The following is a 15,342-nucleotide window of genomic DNA, read 5'->3' as shown; positions in this document are numbered from 1 at the left end:
AGCTGCGGGCCTCACCCGCGTCAGCGCAGAGCTGACACAGAGCTGCGGGCCTCACCCGCGTCAGTGCAGGGCTGACAGAGCTGCGGGCCTCACCCACGTCAGCGCAGAGCTGACACAGAGCTGCGGGCCTCACCCGCGTCTGTGCAGGGCTGACAGAGCTGCGGGCCTCACCTGCGTCAGCGCAGAGCTGACACAGAGCTGTGGGCCTCACCCGCGTCAGCGCAGGGCCGACAGAGCTGCGGGCCTCACCCACGTCAGCGCAGGGCCGACAGAGCTGCGGGCCTCACCCGCGTCAGCGCAGGGCTCTGCACACGGCTCTGCTCTGGAGACGCGTTCCTCCTCTCACCAGATCCTAGAGTTTATGGTTCCGCTGCATTGTGCACTTGAAAACAGTTAACACAGTAGACTTTGAATCATGTGCTTTTTAATCTCACAATTAAGAAAAATTGGGAGGAGTCCTGTTTTGCTGGGGTTTGCTTAGACAGGAAGAGACTGATCTGTGCAGCAGGCGCACTGGGAGATGTGAGGAGCGTCTCAAGTCGCTCCCACTAGAAGACAAGCTAGGGCAGAAAGTTATTTACAGAGAGAAAAAACAATTTAAATTATTTATAATACTTCCAAGACTTCTCTCAAGTCAAATGGACTTTAACTATCATCTACTTACTTAAATAAAACAAAAATCTGCTACTACTATCAGTGCTACTAGTTATCTATACGATGGATTTAATAATAGAACTTTTGCTGGCTTGGGAAATTAACAAGCCTTTGTGACTTTTATACCTCTGAAAGAAAACAATCTGTAAAGCAACAGCAAGAAGGCAGATCCCAGGGAGCCTCCCAAACCTGGAAGTTAGGTGGGATTTTTTTTCTAACTAACTAGTTATCTAGTTGTGCAAAACAAACTCATTGATATTCAAATAGCCCCTAGAAGATTCATGCTGTGAATTCATGTGTGAATATGGCACACAAATAATTAGGAGAGAACTTCAAACATAGGAACCAGCCTGCAATTTCTCCCTAATGATGGCTGTTGAAGTAAGGAAGCCGTCACCACAGAACACACTCTCAGCCTCTGTATCAGGAGCGATTGGAGGTAAATCTGTGCCTGTCCCGTGGTTGCCAGTTTGGGCTCAAACCCGACTAGTCTCTCAGAGGCTCCTTGGTACTCTTGGTTGGTTGGTATGGGGTATTCCTCCTCCTTCCCCAAACACTCTTTCTCTGTGCCCTGTTCTAGCTGAGGTTTGTATTTACGTGGTTTGCTTTCTCCCACCATGTTATTTTAAACTACATGTGTCTTATACTTACGTGGATTTCTTATAGACTATATATAGCTGCATTTGCTTCCTATTCAGTCTTATGGTTTCTCTATTTTTAAGAATTCTTTTATTATCTTTAGTATAAAGAAGTTGCCACTCACCCAAGCAGCTTATGAGCAGAGTGTGCTTGATCAGTGTCACCTGCTCAGAGTATTATAAAGGAACACTCTGCAAATGTTTACACCAACAAACTGGAGAATTTGGCAGATGTGGATACGTTCATTTCTAGAGAGCACCCATGTTCCTAAACTGGGCCAAAAAGACACAAGCCAATTTTTTTAAACAGAGCCATAACAAACAAGGACACTGACATGGCAATGAAAGACCTCCTATCCAAGAAAAGCCCAGGATTTGATGATTTACAGCCAAATTCTATCAGGCCTTCAAAGGAGAACTAACACCAATCCTCCTCAAACTCTGTAATGAAATAGGAAGGGAAAGATCACCACCCAACTCATTCTATAAAGCCTGCGTGACACTCATCCCCAAACCAGATAGGGACCCATCAAAGGAAAGAGAACTATAGACCCATCTCTTTGATGAATATTGTTGCAAAACCTCCCAATAAAATACTGGCTAGCTGAATTCTACAGCTGGCCCCAAGCATCATGCGTTATGAACAGACAGAATTCATCCCAGGGATGCAAAGCTGGTTCAATAGATGTAAACCAATAAATATGATACAATGTATCAAGAACCCCAGGATCATTTCAATAGACACAGCAGAAGCTTTTCACAAGATGTAATACCTCTTAGTGACAAACGCCTTGGAGAAGCTAGGAATCCATGGAACATTCCTCAGTATAATAAAGGCTGTCTACAATAAACCTGCAGCCAGCTTTATACTTAATAGTGAAAACCTAAAACTATTTCCTCTATAATCAATATGGCAAAGGAACTCCTAGCAAGAGAAGAAAGAAATAAAGCTATCCTCTTTTGCAGTTTCTCTATAAATTAGTGACTTTAGATTATTCACATTTAATGTAATTATGATTAGAATAATATGGTTACAATGAAATCTACCATCTGGATCTTTTCTATATTCTGTCCTTTGTTTCTTTTCCCTTCATTGCTGAATCTTTTATGTTAATTGAGCATGTTTTATTCATACCTTTTTCTCTAGTGATTTATTTATACATCCATCATAATAGTCTGTGATGATATACGCCATATGAAATGACATTTATGGATTTTCCCAACAACTTCAACTTTCTCTTAATGGAACACAGCTTCCATTTTCAGCTCGTGAGTGTGGGAGAAGACACTGCATCGATGTGATTGCTGGGAGCTTGGACGTCACCAGACACAGCCACAGCACCATATTCTTCATGCAAATCAATGTCAGACTATGAGCTCACACTGAACTGGTCAGTCACTGCTTGAAGGACAATTTCTTTCTTTTTTAAAAATATCTTTATTGTGATGGTGATGAACAGGGTGATTATCGTTACATAAGTAAGGTAACGAGGTCATCTCTTTTCAACATGGCTACCCTCTCCCTCATTCTCTCCCGCTTACCGCCCCCCTGCCTCCTCCCAAGTTGTCTAGTTCAGTTCCACAGTAGTGTCAGGGGAGTATCATGGTTGCATTAGTTCATCCTTGTCTTACTCTTTCTGTGATTCCCTTTCCCTTCCACCGATCCGATCAACTTACTTACAAGGCAAAGGGTACAGAGAACCAAAACAGAAAAGAAAAATAGAAAGCACTACAAACAGTACGTAATAACACCCTCCTGTTTCCAGCTCTTGGAGTCCACGTTGACATGCTTCATTATACATGGTCCTATGTGCTTAGCAATTGGACTATTGAGAGCCCCTGCTAAGAATATCACAGACGCTGGGCACTGGTGGCTCATGCCTGTAATCCCAGATACTCAGGGGGTTGAGATCTGAGGATTGTGGTTCAAAGCCCAGTCAGGAAAAACCGTGAGACTCTTATCTCCAATAAACCACCAGAAAATGGGAAGTGGTGCTGTGGCTCAAGTGGCAAAGTGCTAGCCTTGAGCTAAAGAACTGAGGGACAGCACCCAGGCCCAGAGTTCAAGCCCCACGACCAAAATAATAATAATAATATAGACACATTCTAGTTCTTACAAATGAGGGAAACCATGCAAGCTACTTTCCCTTGGGTCTGGCTTGCTTCACTTAATATCATTTTTTCAGGTCTTTCCATTTCCTTATGCGTGGGCAATGTCATTCTTTCTGATGGAAGAGTAGAACTCCATTGTGCATATATACCACATCCTCTTGATCCATTCCTCTACCGCACGTTCACGGTGTTCACAGGTGTGACCGTGATGTGGGCGGGGCTCTGGAGTGGGGTCCTGTGTGTTTGCAAGTGTGGCCGCTGGGGGGGGCCGTGCCCTCAGCAAATGGGGCATGAGCGCCCCGGGACCCCACTTCCTGGGAGAGCTCTGATCGCGCCCTGGGTGACGTGCACCCTGGAGACGTGGGCACTCCCCACTTCACCAGCAGCAGTGGCGGGCTGTGAGCGCAAGCTGTGGCTGGGAATCACGTTGCAGTCCTTCCTTCTAAGCTGGCAGCCCTTCTAGACACAGGGGTGCATGTTTCAAAGGTCAGTGTGGCCGAGAAAATAAGGTAGACTATTCTCTCGCTCTCTGTCTCTCACATCTCTCTTTCTCTCTCTTTCTCATCTCTCATCTCTCTTTCTCTCTCTCTGTTTCTCTGTTTTTTGGCAGTATTGGGGCTTGGTCTCAGGCTTGCTCTCCCTCTTCTTGCTTGTTTATGGCTGATGCTGTACTCCACAAGCCATGCCTCCAGCCTGGCATTTTGTTGGTTAAGTAGCAATGGACCCTCATAGATTTTTCTGCCACCTCTGGCTTCAAACCACTGTGACTGCACATGTCTCCTGAGTAGCTAGGATTGCAGGCATGCACCAGGGTGTGTATGGAGATGTGTGGCAGAAGCCAATGTTATTACTCGGCTGTGATGCCAGCACCTCACATAGCTGTCCGCTTTCTAATGCTGCATGAGACTGTGTCAACAGCATTTGTAATACAAAGCCTGCCTTCTACACCTATTGTAACTATAGACTATGGATCAAAGCCTTCTCATTGCAGAAATGGATACTGCCAGTAACCAGAATACACACACACACACACACACACACACACATGCACGCACACATGCACACACACATGCACATATGCACACACACATGCATACACACACATGCACACACACACGCTTTCAGAGATGTCTTCTTTGGGTTCGCCTTGGATATCCTCCACTTAGAAAAACCATCTCAGTCTCACTGAATAGGCCCAAGTATTCAGAATACACTGGCACTGACTAGAATTCAGCATAAGCATCATAGGAGTTGATGGTAGCATTAGGTATTCAGCATTGGAGGGAATTTCAAGGACGTACCAGCGGGTGTCAACCTTGGAATGAGTAGGTGGCTTCCTGTGGAACTTCATAGCTCGTCTGAGCGACATAGCGACATGCGCAGAGCAGCCACACGGAGCTCGTGGGGAGCCGGTGGCTGCCTTGGCGGCTGTGGGTGTATGAGAAGTCACGTTACTGAAGAACGGCTTGGCTGCACGTGCGCTACCCTGCTCCGTGGGACGTGCGTCTCCACGCGGGTAACTCCATGGCCACGCCCGGAATGGAGTGAGGAATTGGGGGGCAGGTTCCGCACAGGCCCCGTCACCGCGGCCACTGTGGGGAGCAGGGGCGAGGGGGACCCGGGTCCTGCCCAGAGGTGGACAGGCCTCTCTGGCTGTCTTGACCTGCTTTCTGAGCAGGTGCGGCTATGTCTGCGTTGTACTCAGCCGCACTCTTTGTAAAGTGTTATGTAGTTCCTTTCCAGTTAGAGCATTTGGAGGACTCCGGTGGTGTGGGACTGGGAGGGAGCCGTGGGGCTGCAGCCCGGCGGCCGCGCTGTCCTCCGCAGAGTGTGCGGCCGGAGTGACCCCGCGGTCAGTCACTTGGTGCCAATAGATGAATTAAAGGATTTTATCCAACGCCAAATGTGGTAGCTATCAAAACCACATCTCATTAATCTTCCCTGTCATATTCCTGGCAGATTTTGAAAGATAAACCCAGCTATTATTTGAGAAGTTAATTAAAGGTTAATTCATACAGCAGCTCGTGTTCTGATCAAATGAGTGAACAGAAAGAAGCCCGCATGCTGTGTGTGCTGGAGGAACAGGGCAGGCTGGGAATCGGGCTGGGGGAGTGTGGGGGTCTTACAGGTGAGTCTTCGGCTTACCTGCGAGTGCGGCTTTATCCCAGGGCCGATTCTGCTCCATGACGGGTGTCTGCGGTCAGCCTGGAAAGTGAGAAGCCTTGCACAGTCCCCTGCGTGGGCAGCACGCAAGGCCCCGAGGGTACACGCAACTCTTAGGAGTGCAGCGGAGGACAAGCCACTCCGAATGTAAGGAGCCAGTGAAGAGCCATCCAGACCAGTGCTGGCTGGCTGTGTATTCAGTGTCTGTGTACAGAGCAGGTGAGACGAAGCAATCTGTCATTTTATCCGTAGTACATACACGTTATACATGTATGTAATTCTACAAATGTGTATATAATAATTCATGCAAGTGTTAGAAGATATCTCCCAATCTCTGGTCATTTTTATAAGAGTGGAGTTCCTTCACAAAGATGTCAATGTGGTCTGATGTTTCAGTGATGGAAAGTTCCAGAGTGTGCTAATCAGGGGTGGTCGTGGGGTAGGGTCAGTGTACTGACTGTAAGAGTTAATCCAGATGACCAGCTTTATTGTAGGGAGGAGATGAACCAACTTCACCTTTGGCCACATCTATGAAGAAGTTTCCAGAGATGACTAGATCAGGAAGGCTCTGGCCCAACAGACAGATGAACCAGGGGCAGAGAATAGATTGGATCTTTGAGTATTCGTTGGGAGAGCAGTGGTCGGTGGGCACGGTTGGAGGGAGTGGACACTGGCGTTCTGTCCCTGCGGGCTGGGCCCGGCCCCGGCTCCTTCCTGCCACGCTCTGCTCTGCCTCCCGTCGGCCGTGGGTTGTGTGTCGCTGTTCCACCGTGATTCCCCCAGGCCTGGCAGACAATGGCCCTTCATTCCCGAGCCGCGCGGCTTATTGGCATTGCGCTCCAGCAGCCCAAGCTGAGGAAGACGGGGCTCATAACCCTTCGCACGTGGGCATAAGCACCAGCTCTGCGGGTTTCCTTCCACAGTTTGAGAACTATCATGATGGACATCTTTGAGATGCATCACACGGCCACTGTTCTTGTGAGGCGGGGGTGTGTGTGTGTGTGTGTTTGTGCTGGGGGGGAGGTGAGCTCAGTGCGGGTGCGAATATCACTTCCTGCGTGTTATGAGGTTTTCCATGTGGACGCCGTTAGTGTCTACAGAGATTGGCGGGCACACGCTGGAGAGCAGTGTACAACCAATGCTCACAAGTAGGAATGAGTATTCATGACACGCTTCAGCTCGCTTCCTGCTGATATTTAACCCCCCACTCATCAAAGTTAAAAATGGATCCGCATTTCAACTAGCCCGTGTTTTAGTATTTTTGCCACCAGGATGGATTTGACCTCCAAGTGTCCGTGAATGGTAACTTTGCGTAGATAACTCCTATGCAATCTGCGCGATCCTGGGAGTGTGTCACGTCTAATGCGATCCCAGGAACGCTCATCCTCCTCAGCAGTGCTGTTGGCACTTTCTCTACCTCTTCACAGTATCGCACCTTTGCACCAGATCGTGCCGAAGCCTCTCCTTTTTGTGGAGAGAAACTGCTGTTCATGACTTGTGTGAGATTTCAGAAACAGTTCCTGTTTTTTATTCATCGAATCCCAAAGAGCTGATGTCTGCCCTTAAACCTTTGATCTCTGGATTTTAAATGACTCCATGTTGTTTTGGTAATTTTGCTTTATTAATTACTTCTTATCAAGGCCATTAATTTCACTCTCTGTGTGTACACTATTTCATCCTGGCCTTATTGCTGTTGCTATGATTTCAAGTACTTTTTATGGTAGAAACCTCAGTCTTTAAAATACAGCTTCCATAGTATCTATCTGTTTCACTTCTGAGTGTATTTCCACAGAATCAAAGTTTACTACAGAGAAATCTGCAAGTCCATGTTTATTCCTGAGTTGTTCATAACAGCCAATTTACAGAATGAGCATAGGTGCACATCAGCATATGAATGAATAAAAAAATACTGGTGTATTCACGATGCAGTTTTATCAGCTGGAAAGAAGAATTAAATTCTTTGGTTAAAGAATTAAAGGTTTAATTGGATGGGACTGGAGATTGCTATGGTAAATGAAACATGTATGCCAAACACATGTTTCCTCTCACCTAGTGAATTTAAGGCAAAATGGGTTATGAGAGTAAAAGGCCACGTTACAAGTGAGGAAGTGGGAAAGGGGAGGAGAGGAAAAGAAAGCATCGCAGACTGAACAAGACCAACACGCACAGTAAGCACGTGTAGAAAAGCCTTAGCTAAACCCCTTCCCTCGTACAACTAATACAGGCCAGTAAAATTAATAATAGTAAAAAAATACATAGACGGGGAAAAGGAACTGGCTCGAGCGATATTTCAGAAATGTAGATGCATGGTAAGGCTTCTTAACCTGCTGGTAGTTTTCATTCCTGTGCATGGTGCTTTCTAATTCTCTACTGTAAGTTTTATCGATCAATAGTGCATAATTTTATATTGGGTCGATGGGTCTGCCTGATGCATCAGCCTCTGCTGGTTGTGGCCAAAGCAATAAAACAGCTTTCCACAGCGCAGGCCGCCACAGGATCTTTCCTCCGCCCTCTTCTGCATTTCCCCATCATGATCTCCTTTGATTTTCTAGGTGGGAGCAAAATTTCCGTCTCTGCTGGTGGAAACACACAGCATTCATTCTGCCCACATGTAATTCGGGTAGGGGATGGGAAGTGGGGGAGAGATGCTAAGAAATAGCAGGTATACCAGTCAGAAAAAGTAGAGGATGACTTGTAGAAATTTAACAAGCACTACAATACATCATATGTGCTTCTAGGGAACCCCATGCATCCTCTCAAGAGGCCGATAAAAGCAGATAGCCGAGTCTTACCTAAAGTAATCTCTTGTGCTTTTCAGGCTCCCAAGAGAATGACCCATGCTTTAGCTATATTGAGTTCTGATCATTGCTCCTTCCATGTATTTATCACAGTATATCATGCATGCTCCTAATGTTGGAATGGTTTTATATAAAAATCTGCCCTTCTGTCCTGTGTCATTTCTAGGTGCTGCCCGGGAGGCAGTGCTCAGGACAAAGGAGCTCTCTGGTCTCCTCTAGACGCAGTTCATGAGGAGCAGTAGACACCCCGGATCTCACAGGATAGCCAGTAAGAACAAGGAGTTCGCTGGACAGCTGTGACTTTCTACATTCATTTGGAGGTAGAATTAGTTTTGAGTAATAATACTTCATTCACGCAGATTCAAATAGCAATGATTTTTGGAATGATAGTGTAGAAATAACATTTAACAGTAATCTAGGTGATGTGGAGAAGAGTAGTTAATTATATAGTTAATTATGGGCTGCTTCGATGGTGGAAAAATACTGACAACTTCAATTACAGCATACCTAGTAATGTTATTTGGGAAATATGTCTATAGCATAGATGCTATAATTCTTACATCTCTATGGGAAGACCAGCTTGAGTTTTGCATCTAGAGAAATTGGTTTCCTCCAGTTGGAATATATTATCATAGAATACTACATTTTCTTGAATTGTCATCGAGATAGTTTGCTGACCTCAAAAATCAAGCAAAGAAACAAGATTCAAATACAACTAGACATGTGGAAAAGAGCTTGCATTGCACTTGGTAATGGGGGATGTGAGGCCATTTGATGTAGAAACGAAGCAATTTCCTCTAGCTAATTCTGTGCTCAGTGGGCAGTAAACCCGCCTGGTCTCTGATGATCATCGGTGATACCTGGAACTCATTTGGAATCCTTCGCTTTATTTTTGAGTATATTGAATGAAACGCAGCCCAGGGTGGACATGAGCCTTGAGGTTTTGCAGTGAAGGAGTTGGGGCTGGGAGGCCCCGGGGTGGGTCTGGTCTCTTGGGCTGTGGATTCTGTGTGCAGAGGCTCCTGGGCCATGCCGTGGTGACAAAGGTCCCAGGACATGAGATGATTCCAGCTTTCCAGCGAGTCTGGCTCACGCACCTGGCTTCCACCCCGCTCTGGTGGTTGTTCTTTAGCTGCGACTAGTGATTGGGTAGGACTTGGGTTACCTGTAGTAAGGTGGCTAGTGCTCTCCTTGCTTTCTGGCCCTCTGGCTGCTTATTTGTTTGTCAGGCATATTAACCTTGAGAAACTGAGGCACAGACAGGTCGAGACTGCTATTATAAGAAACTAAGGAGGCTGGGAAGATGACTCAGTGGTAGAGTGCTTGCCTTGCATGCATGAGGCCCTGGGTTCAATTACACAGCACCACATAAGCAAAAAAAAAGCCGGAAGTGGTGCTGTGGCTCAAGTGGTAGAGCGCTTGCCTTGATCTGAAGAGCTGAGGGACAGCGCCCAGGCCCAGAGTTCAGGCCCACGACTGGACCCCCCCCCAAAAAAAAACTGAGGGGGCGATATCAGTGAAGATGCATGGTATTCATAAACTGCTTTGCTGAGGTAACTCCTTTACACGACTGCTTAAAGATGATAAGAATATAATTAAAACAAAACCATCAATGAATTTTTTTTAAAAAAACGGATGCTTAAAGCACCCAGAGGAAATAAAAGGCTTTGTCCTCTTCCATGATGAAATTCTCCTACTTTCATTCTTATTTTCCCACTATCATTATGACATGGTTTTACAAGTCACCATTAATAAATACTTGGAAGCACAAAAGTTTGGTTCTTCATAAGATCTGAATTTAAAACAACAACAAACAAACAGAAAAGTGAGCTAGCTGAGAAAAAGAGGTGTGATTCTGTTTAGATGTAATGTTTCATTTAGCCAGATATAGTTGTTCTGTTTATAAGGCGTCCTCACCTGCCTCTAAGAGATTTGCTAAGATGAGTGCAGTGGAATTTATGTGGGGAAATGCTTTGATTGATAGTCACTTAGCTTTCAAGAAAAACCAGAGTGAAAGAGGGGAAGAGTGTGAACATGCAGAAAGCACACTGTGTGCAGGTGTGGAGTGTGCAGGTGTGTCATGAACACACACACAACCTCCAGCATTGTACACGCAGAAAAGCAACTCAGGCGGTCTCGTCCATTCATCAGGAGAGCTGGACGGATGGACGGATGGACGGACGGAGGCGGGAGAGTTGCAGAACTCACAGTCCTCTCTCCATTTCGTGACCTCTTGTCCTTCACTGGGACATCGTCGTTGGGAAGATGCGCCAAGGGAGGAGCCCTGACCAGGGCCGCAGTGAAGGCAGCCATATACATCTTGTTTGATAATTCAGTGGCTGTGGAAGCCCTACGCCACGTGTGAGGCCACAGCCCAGCTCCTGGGTGGAGCAGCTGTGCGGCCGGCCGAGCTCGCTAGCCCAAGAACGGAAACGTGTTATTACCCCTCAGAAGAGCTCCCTCAGAACACCCCTGCCCTGAGATGTCACTCACCCCTAAGAGCTTTTGTTCTTTTCCAATGCAGGAAGCAGAACATGTAAGTGGTAGAGGCCCCTCCCTGCCCTGTCCACCCGCTCTGTGAGTCTGAAGAGAGCCCCGACCTCCTGCCCCAGCTCCTGAGCCCTGGAATCACACCTGACCGTTCTCACTTTTAATTGGGGTATAAAACCCGCAGGGACGGACAGATCCTGCTGGGGTTAGTAAGGATTTGCACGTCTGAGGGCGCTGTGCTGGGTTAAGTGCCATGTAGCTGTGACCAAATGGCTTGGTGTGTGGTAGGAAGGTGCTCTTTATATGGTATTATTTAACTGTAAGAAAACAGCAACACCATAAAATATTCTGTCCAAGGCTGTGGAAGGTTTTAACTATCTTAGCTAATTGATAGTGGCAAAAATACAGATTGACTCCCCATGTTTGCAGAAGGTGTGGAAAGAAAAGATCGAACACCTGTGGTATGACCACAAGAGGCTCTCACCTGGGGGCTGTTTGTGGTCAGGGATGAGTTTACCATCCCACGGCTTCTCAATTAGAGGGTCTGCACTCAGACTGGAGGCCGCACTTCCGAGTGGCAGCGTGACTCCACCGGGAAGCTTTGTCCTCAGAGCTCCCGAGTTTCATTCCACGGGAGGACGGGGTGCCACCCCTCCCCTGAGAAATGGCATCTGTGACTGCAACAATGAAGTGATTTTGAGATACATTTGTCGTGAGCAAAGCATAATGTAAATGATAACCAGGCTATGCCCACGCCGCAATTTGTGATACTGTAAATCCTGCAGATAGACGGCAACTTTCCACTAAGTGTGGTGTAGCAAACGTTATTGCGCCCGGTGGTTCCCCGGGGAAACACAGCTAGGATGCGATGGGTTTTCCAGTGCGGCTTTCGCGTTGTCTCCTGCACCAGCCCGGACGCTGCCATCTCACCCCGACATGACACTCAGGGTGAATGAACCACTGCACGCCGGCATCACGCCGGAGCGGCCTGCCACCAGCTTCTTGCCGGGCCCGTGACGCTCTGCCGGGCCCCGCTCACCACTCACCCGGTCCCCCCCCAGCCTCTGTTCTAATGCCTGCTTTCTATGTCACGATCATTTTCTCATTTTCCCTTTCTTATTCCTAGTTAGCCAACGTAATATCTTTGTCTTACTCTCTCCTTTCTTCCGCCAAATTTCTTGATAGTCTCTTGGGATTTTTGTACGTGAATGGAATGTGGTATCGGACACATCTTTTCTTAATATTTTTTATTAGCATACATTAGCCGAATAAGAAGGAGTTCATAAAATTCCTGCACATACTTGGAGATTTGCACAGTTTGTTTTTGTATTTACACAACACATTCTAACTGCCAGTCTTCATTGCCAATATGTGATCTTGTTGGCTCTCTCGTTCTAGGAGAGCTTGGTAGATGTTTGGGGCTTTTCTACATTGGCAATGATTCTCGGTCTGTACACAGAAAGTTTCTTTCTTTCCGATCTGGATTTTCTTTTTCTTTTTCTTGATTTGTCTCAGCAGCTGGGTTCTCTGTGAGGACGGTAAATGTCTTTTCTTCAGCCTGTACTGTGGTAGGAGGAAGGGCAGGTCTTCCCCAGGAATGAAGCTGTTCCTAGTGCCTCTGGACAAAGTCACAAATGGAGTTTTATTCTTACGTACCAGGCAGAGAGTTTTATAATGTACAGATGTGGGATCTTGTCCATTTTTACTATGTATTTACATATGGATTTATACCCATGCCATTTTTTTCTTTAGAGAATTAATTATAGGTGAGTCCTGCTTTCCTGGATTTGATACTCTAAGTCATATTTTTTTCTCTTTTACATATTGCTGGGTCCAATGAGCCTCCTAAAATGAGCTCTCTGCCCTTTTATTTGAGCAAGAGAGCCTATAGTGTTGGTATTATTTCTCCTCTAAATATGTGACTACCGTTACCACATACGCAGGTTTTGTGTGGGAGAGGTTTGTGGGCACAAATCCAGTCTGTTCCAGAGATTAGAATCACGTTTTGACCGTTTTCCTGAGTGGGTCTGGAAGGAGCTGGTATATTTAGTCCACCTTTGAGTTCTCTCAGACCTGACTGGACCAAAGGACTTACCTATTTCTCAGCCTGGAATATTAAAGTGACAGCTCTACTTTAATTTCTAATATTGCCAATTTGTGCAATTTTCTTGTTTATTATCATTAGACATTCATCATTTTTATTGTTCTTTAGGAACAAAAACATTTGGTTTTATTTTCTCTTTTGACATTTTGTGGTTTTGTGCTCATAATTTTATTGTTTATTTCTTTGTGCTAGCTATGAATTTAATTTGCTAAGCTTTCTAAATAGAAGATTATATTGCCCATTGGAGACCTCTCTTTTCATAAAATTTAAGAATGACATGCTATAAAATTTCTTCTATGTAACATTTTAGTGGCATTCCATAAAATGTGATACGTTATGTTCTCATTTTCATTTAGTTGAAAATATTTCTTATTCCTTTTGGGAAAACAGTAGATTGTTTACTTTCTTAATATTTGTGGGGTAGCCTATAGTTTGGATGATCTTTTTCAGGTGTCTTTCCTTTTATAATTTCTAGTTGAATCCTATCATTATGTAGAATGTTCTGTGATGGATGCTCTGTGTTTCTGTGACAGGTGACAGTGTATCTTTGTGCTCTGAGAACGAGGCACATTGTTAGTCGTGAGAGTGGGGCTCAGAGCCGTGAGTGGGCCCAGTACCGTTCGGCAGCACGTATGCTCTGACACATGTGTCTGTGTCGTGTGCATACGTGAATACAGTCCAGACGCTGTGCACAGCAGTGTTATCACTTACTGCGAGGAGATTCCTGGGCTTGCCCAAGGCCCGGCCCAGGGCATCTTTGCCAGCGCCCTTGGTCCTAGCCTCCTCTTGTTCTCATGTGTTTCCCTCTTGGAGACTCGGTTGGGAGATTTCCCCAGTTTTCTGCATTTCCTGTGGTGCTTGCTCTTTCTAGCATCTGCTGTCTGGTGTCAGTGCGTCTTGCCAGGAGATTGTGAGTCTGCTCTGTCTGAGTCTGTGTCTTCCAGCATCTGTAGCTTTCTAGTTTTGCCCTCTTCGAGGCAGAGAGCAAGGGTGTCTGTCTGCCTTCCTCCAGGAGGAAGCTCATCGGTGGCCTGCAGCTTGTCGTCAAGGTGCTGATATGTTACAGTGAGAAGCTTTCCTTCCTGCTCCTGTCTTGTAATTGGCAATAGTTGAAGTGGCATTACAATGTTCAACGGTTCTCTGTCCCCACAAACCAAGCGTGCCTGATGGTCTGCCTTCATTAATTTTTCCATGTGTGTTTTCTATTCGGGGACTGTAGCGTTGATAGTCTGTGACTATTTTGTACGCTCCTAACAATTGAGGAGATACATATCTGGGAAGGCTCTTTCGGCAAATCTGATTAGTGTGCAACCTTGTCTGTGTCAAAATGCCTCTGGCATTCACAATTATTTAAAGATCTGTTTTGTCTAATTTAATCTGCTAAACATTGCCTACTACCACACGTAGATTCAACTGCACATAGTTCAACGAAAGAATGCGTGAGCACTTGGGATATTGCACAATCATACTGCAACAAACCTGGCTTACAGGTTGCAGCTATTTAGATAGTCAAACATTTAAAGTTATTTTTGCCACTTTGAGAGGACAGCAGTAATTCTTGTCTTTTTTTTTCCCCCAGACAAAGATTTCCAACATGGCTAAGATGGTGATTTTCTGTTTCTCACAGATATTTTACTAGAAAATGTTACCAATATTTCTATTCTCTTAAAAGATGCGTTCTGTCTTAACTTCCTGGAAGACTGAATAACATGACGTTTTAGTTTCCTGCAGAGAATTCTAGCATATTATACTTTGTTTAGAGTTCGGGTTGCTTTCTGTAAGCATGCTGGGCTCAGGGCTAGGGAGGGGGCGACGTCGCTGGTCGGAGGACAGCCGCAGGCGTGGGCGCAACGACCAGGTGTCCTCTCCCGGGGCCTCGGGTTGTGACTGATGCAGATGGATTAGAAGTGCACAAGCACACCATAAAATACGAGCACCAAGCATCAAACATGCAACTTATCATCTGGGTCGCATGCTCTGACGCTTTAACAATTTGGAGTCTGATTTTGACGAGAGAAAGAGTAGGCAGATGTAGCTATAAGGTTCATCTGTCTATCTGTCTGTCTGTCTGTCTGTCTGTCTGTCTACCTATATGTATATATAGAGATGGATAAAAATAGAAGCAAATCCCCTGAGGAGACGGGAGGGGCTGTGGGCTGGGGGAGGGTGCAAGGGTGACGACACTGAGGGAGGTGCATTGTGCTCACAGCCTGACAGGTTGAACTGAAATCCCTTTGTGCAACTACTTAAGATAATAAGAAACTCAAGTCTGATTTTGAGAAAAATGAAAAGTGTCTGATTCGGTGTTTCTTCTCAGAAAGGTAAACAGGAAGACAGATGTTGTTTCTTACTTGCCAATGACCACGCCTGAATCCCTCACTGC

Source organism: Dipodomys ordii, unplaced genomic scaffold (assembly GCF_000151885.1).
Source record: "Dipodomys ordii isolate 6190 unplaced genomic scaffold, Dord_2.0 Scaffold74, whole genome shotgun sequence".
Lineage (NCBI taxonomy): Eukaryota > Metazoa > Chordata > Mammalia > Rodentia > Heteromyidae > Dipodomys > Dipodomys ordii.
This window is presented reverse-complemented; position numbering follows the sequence as displayed.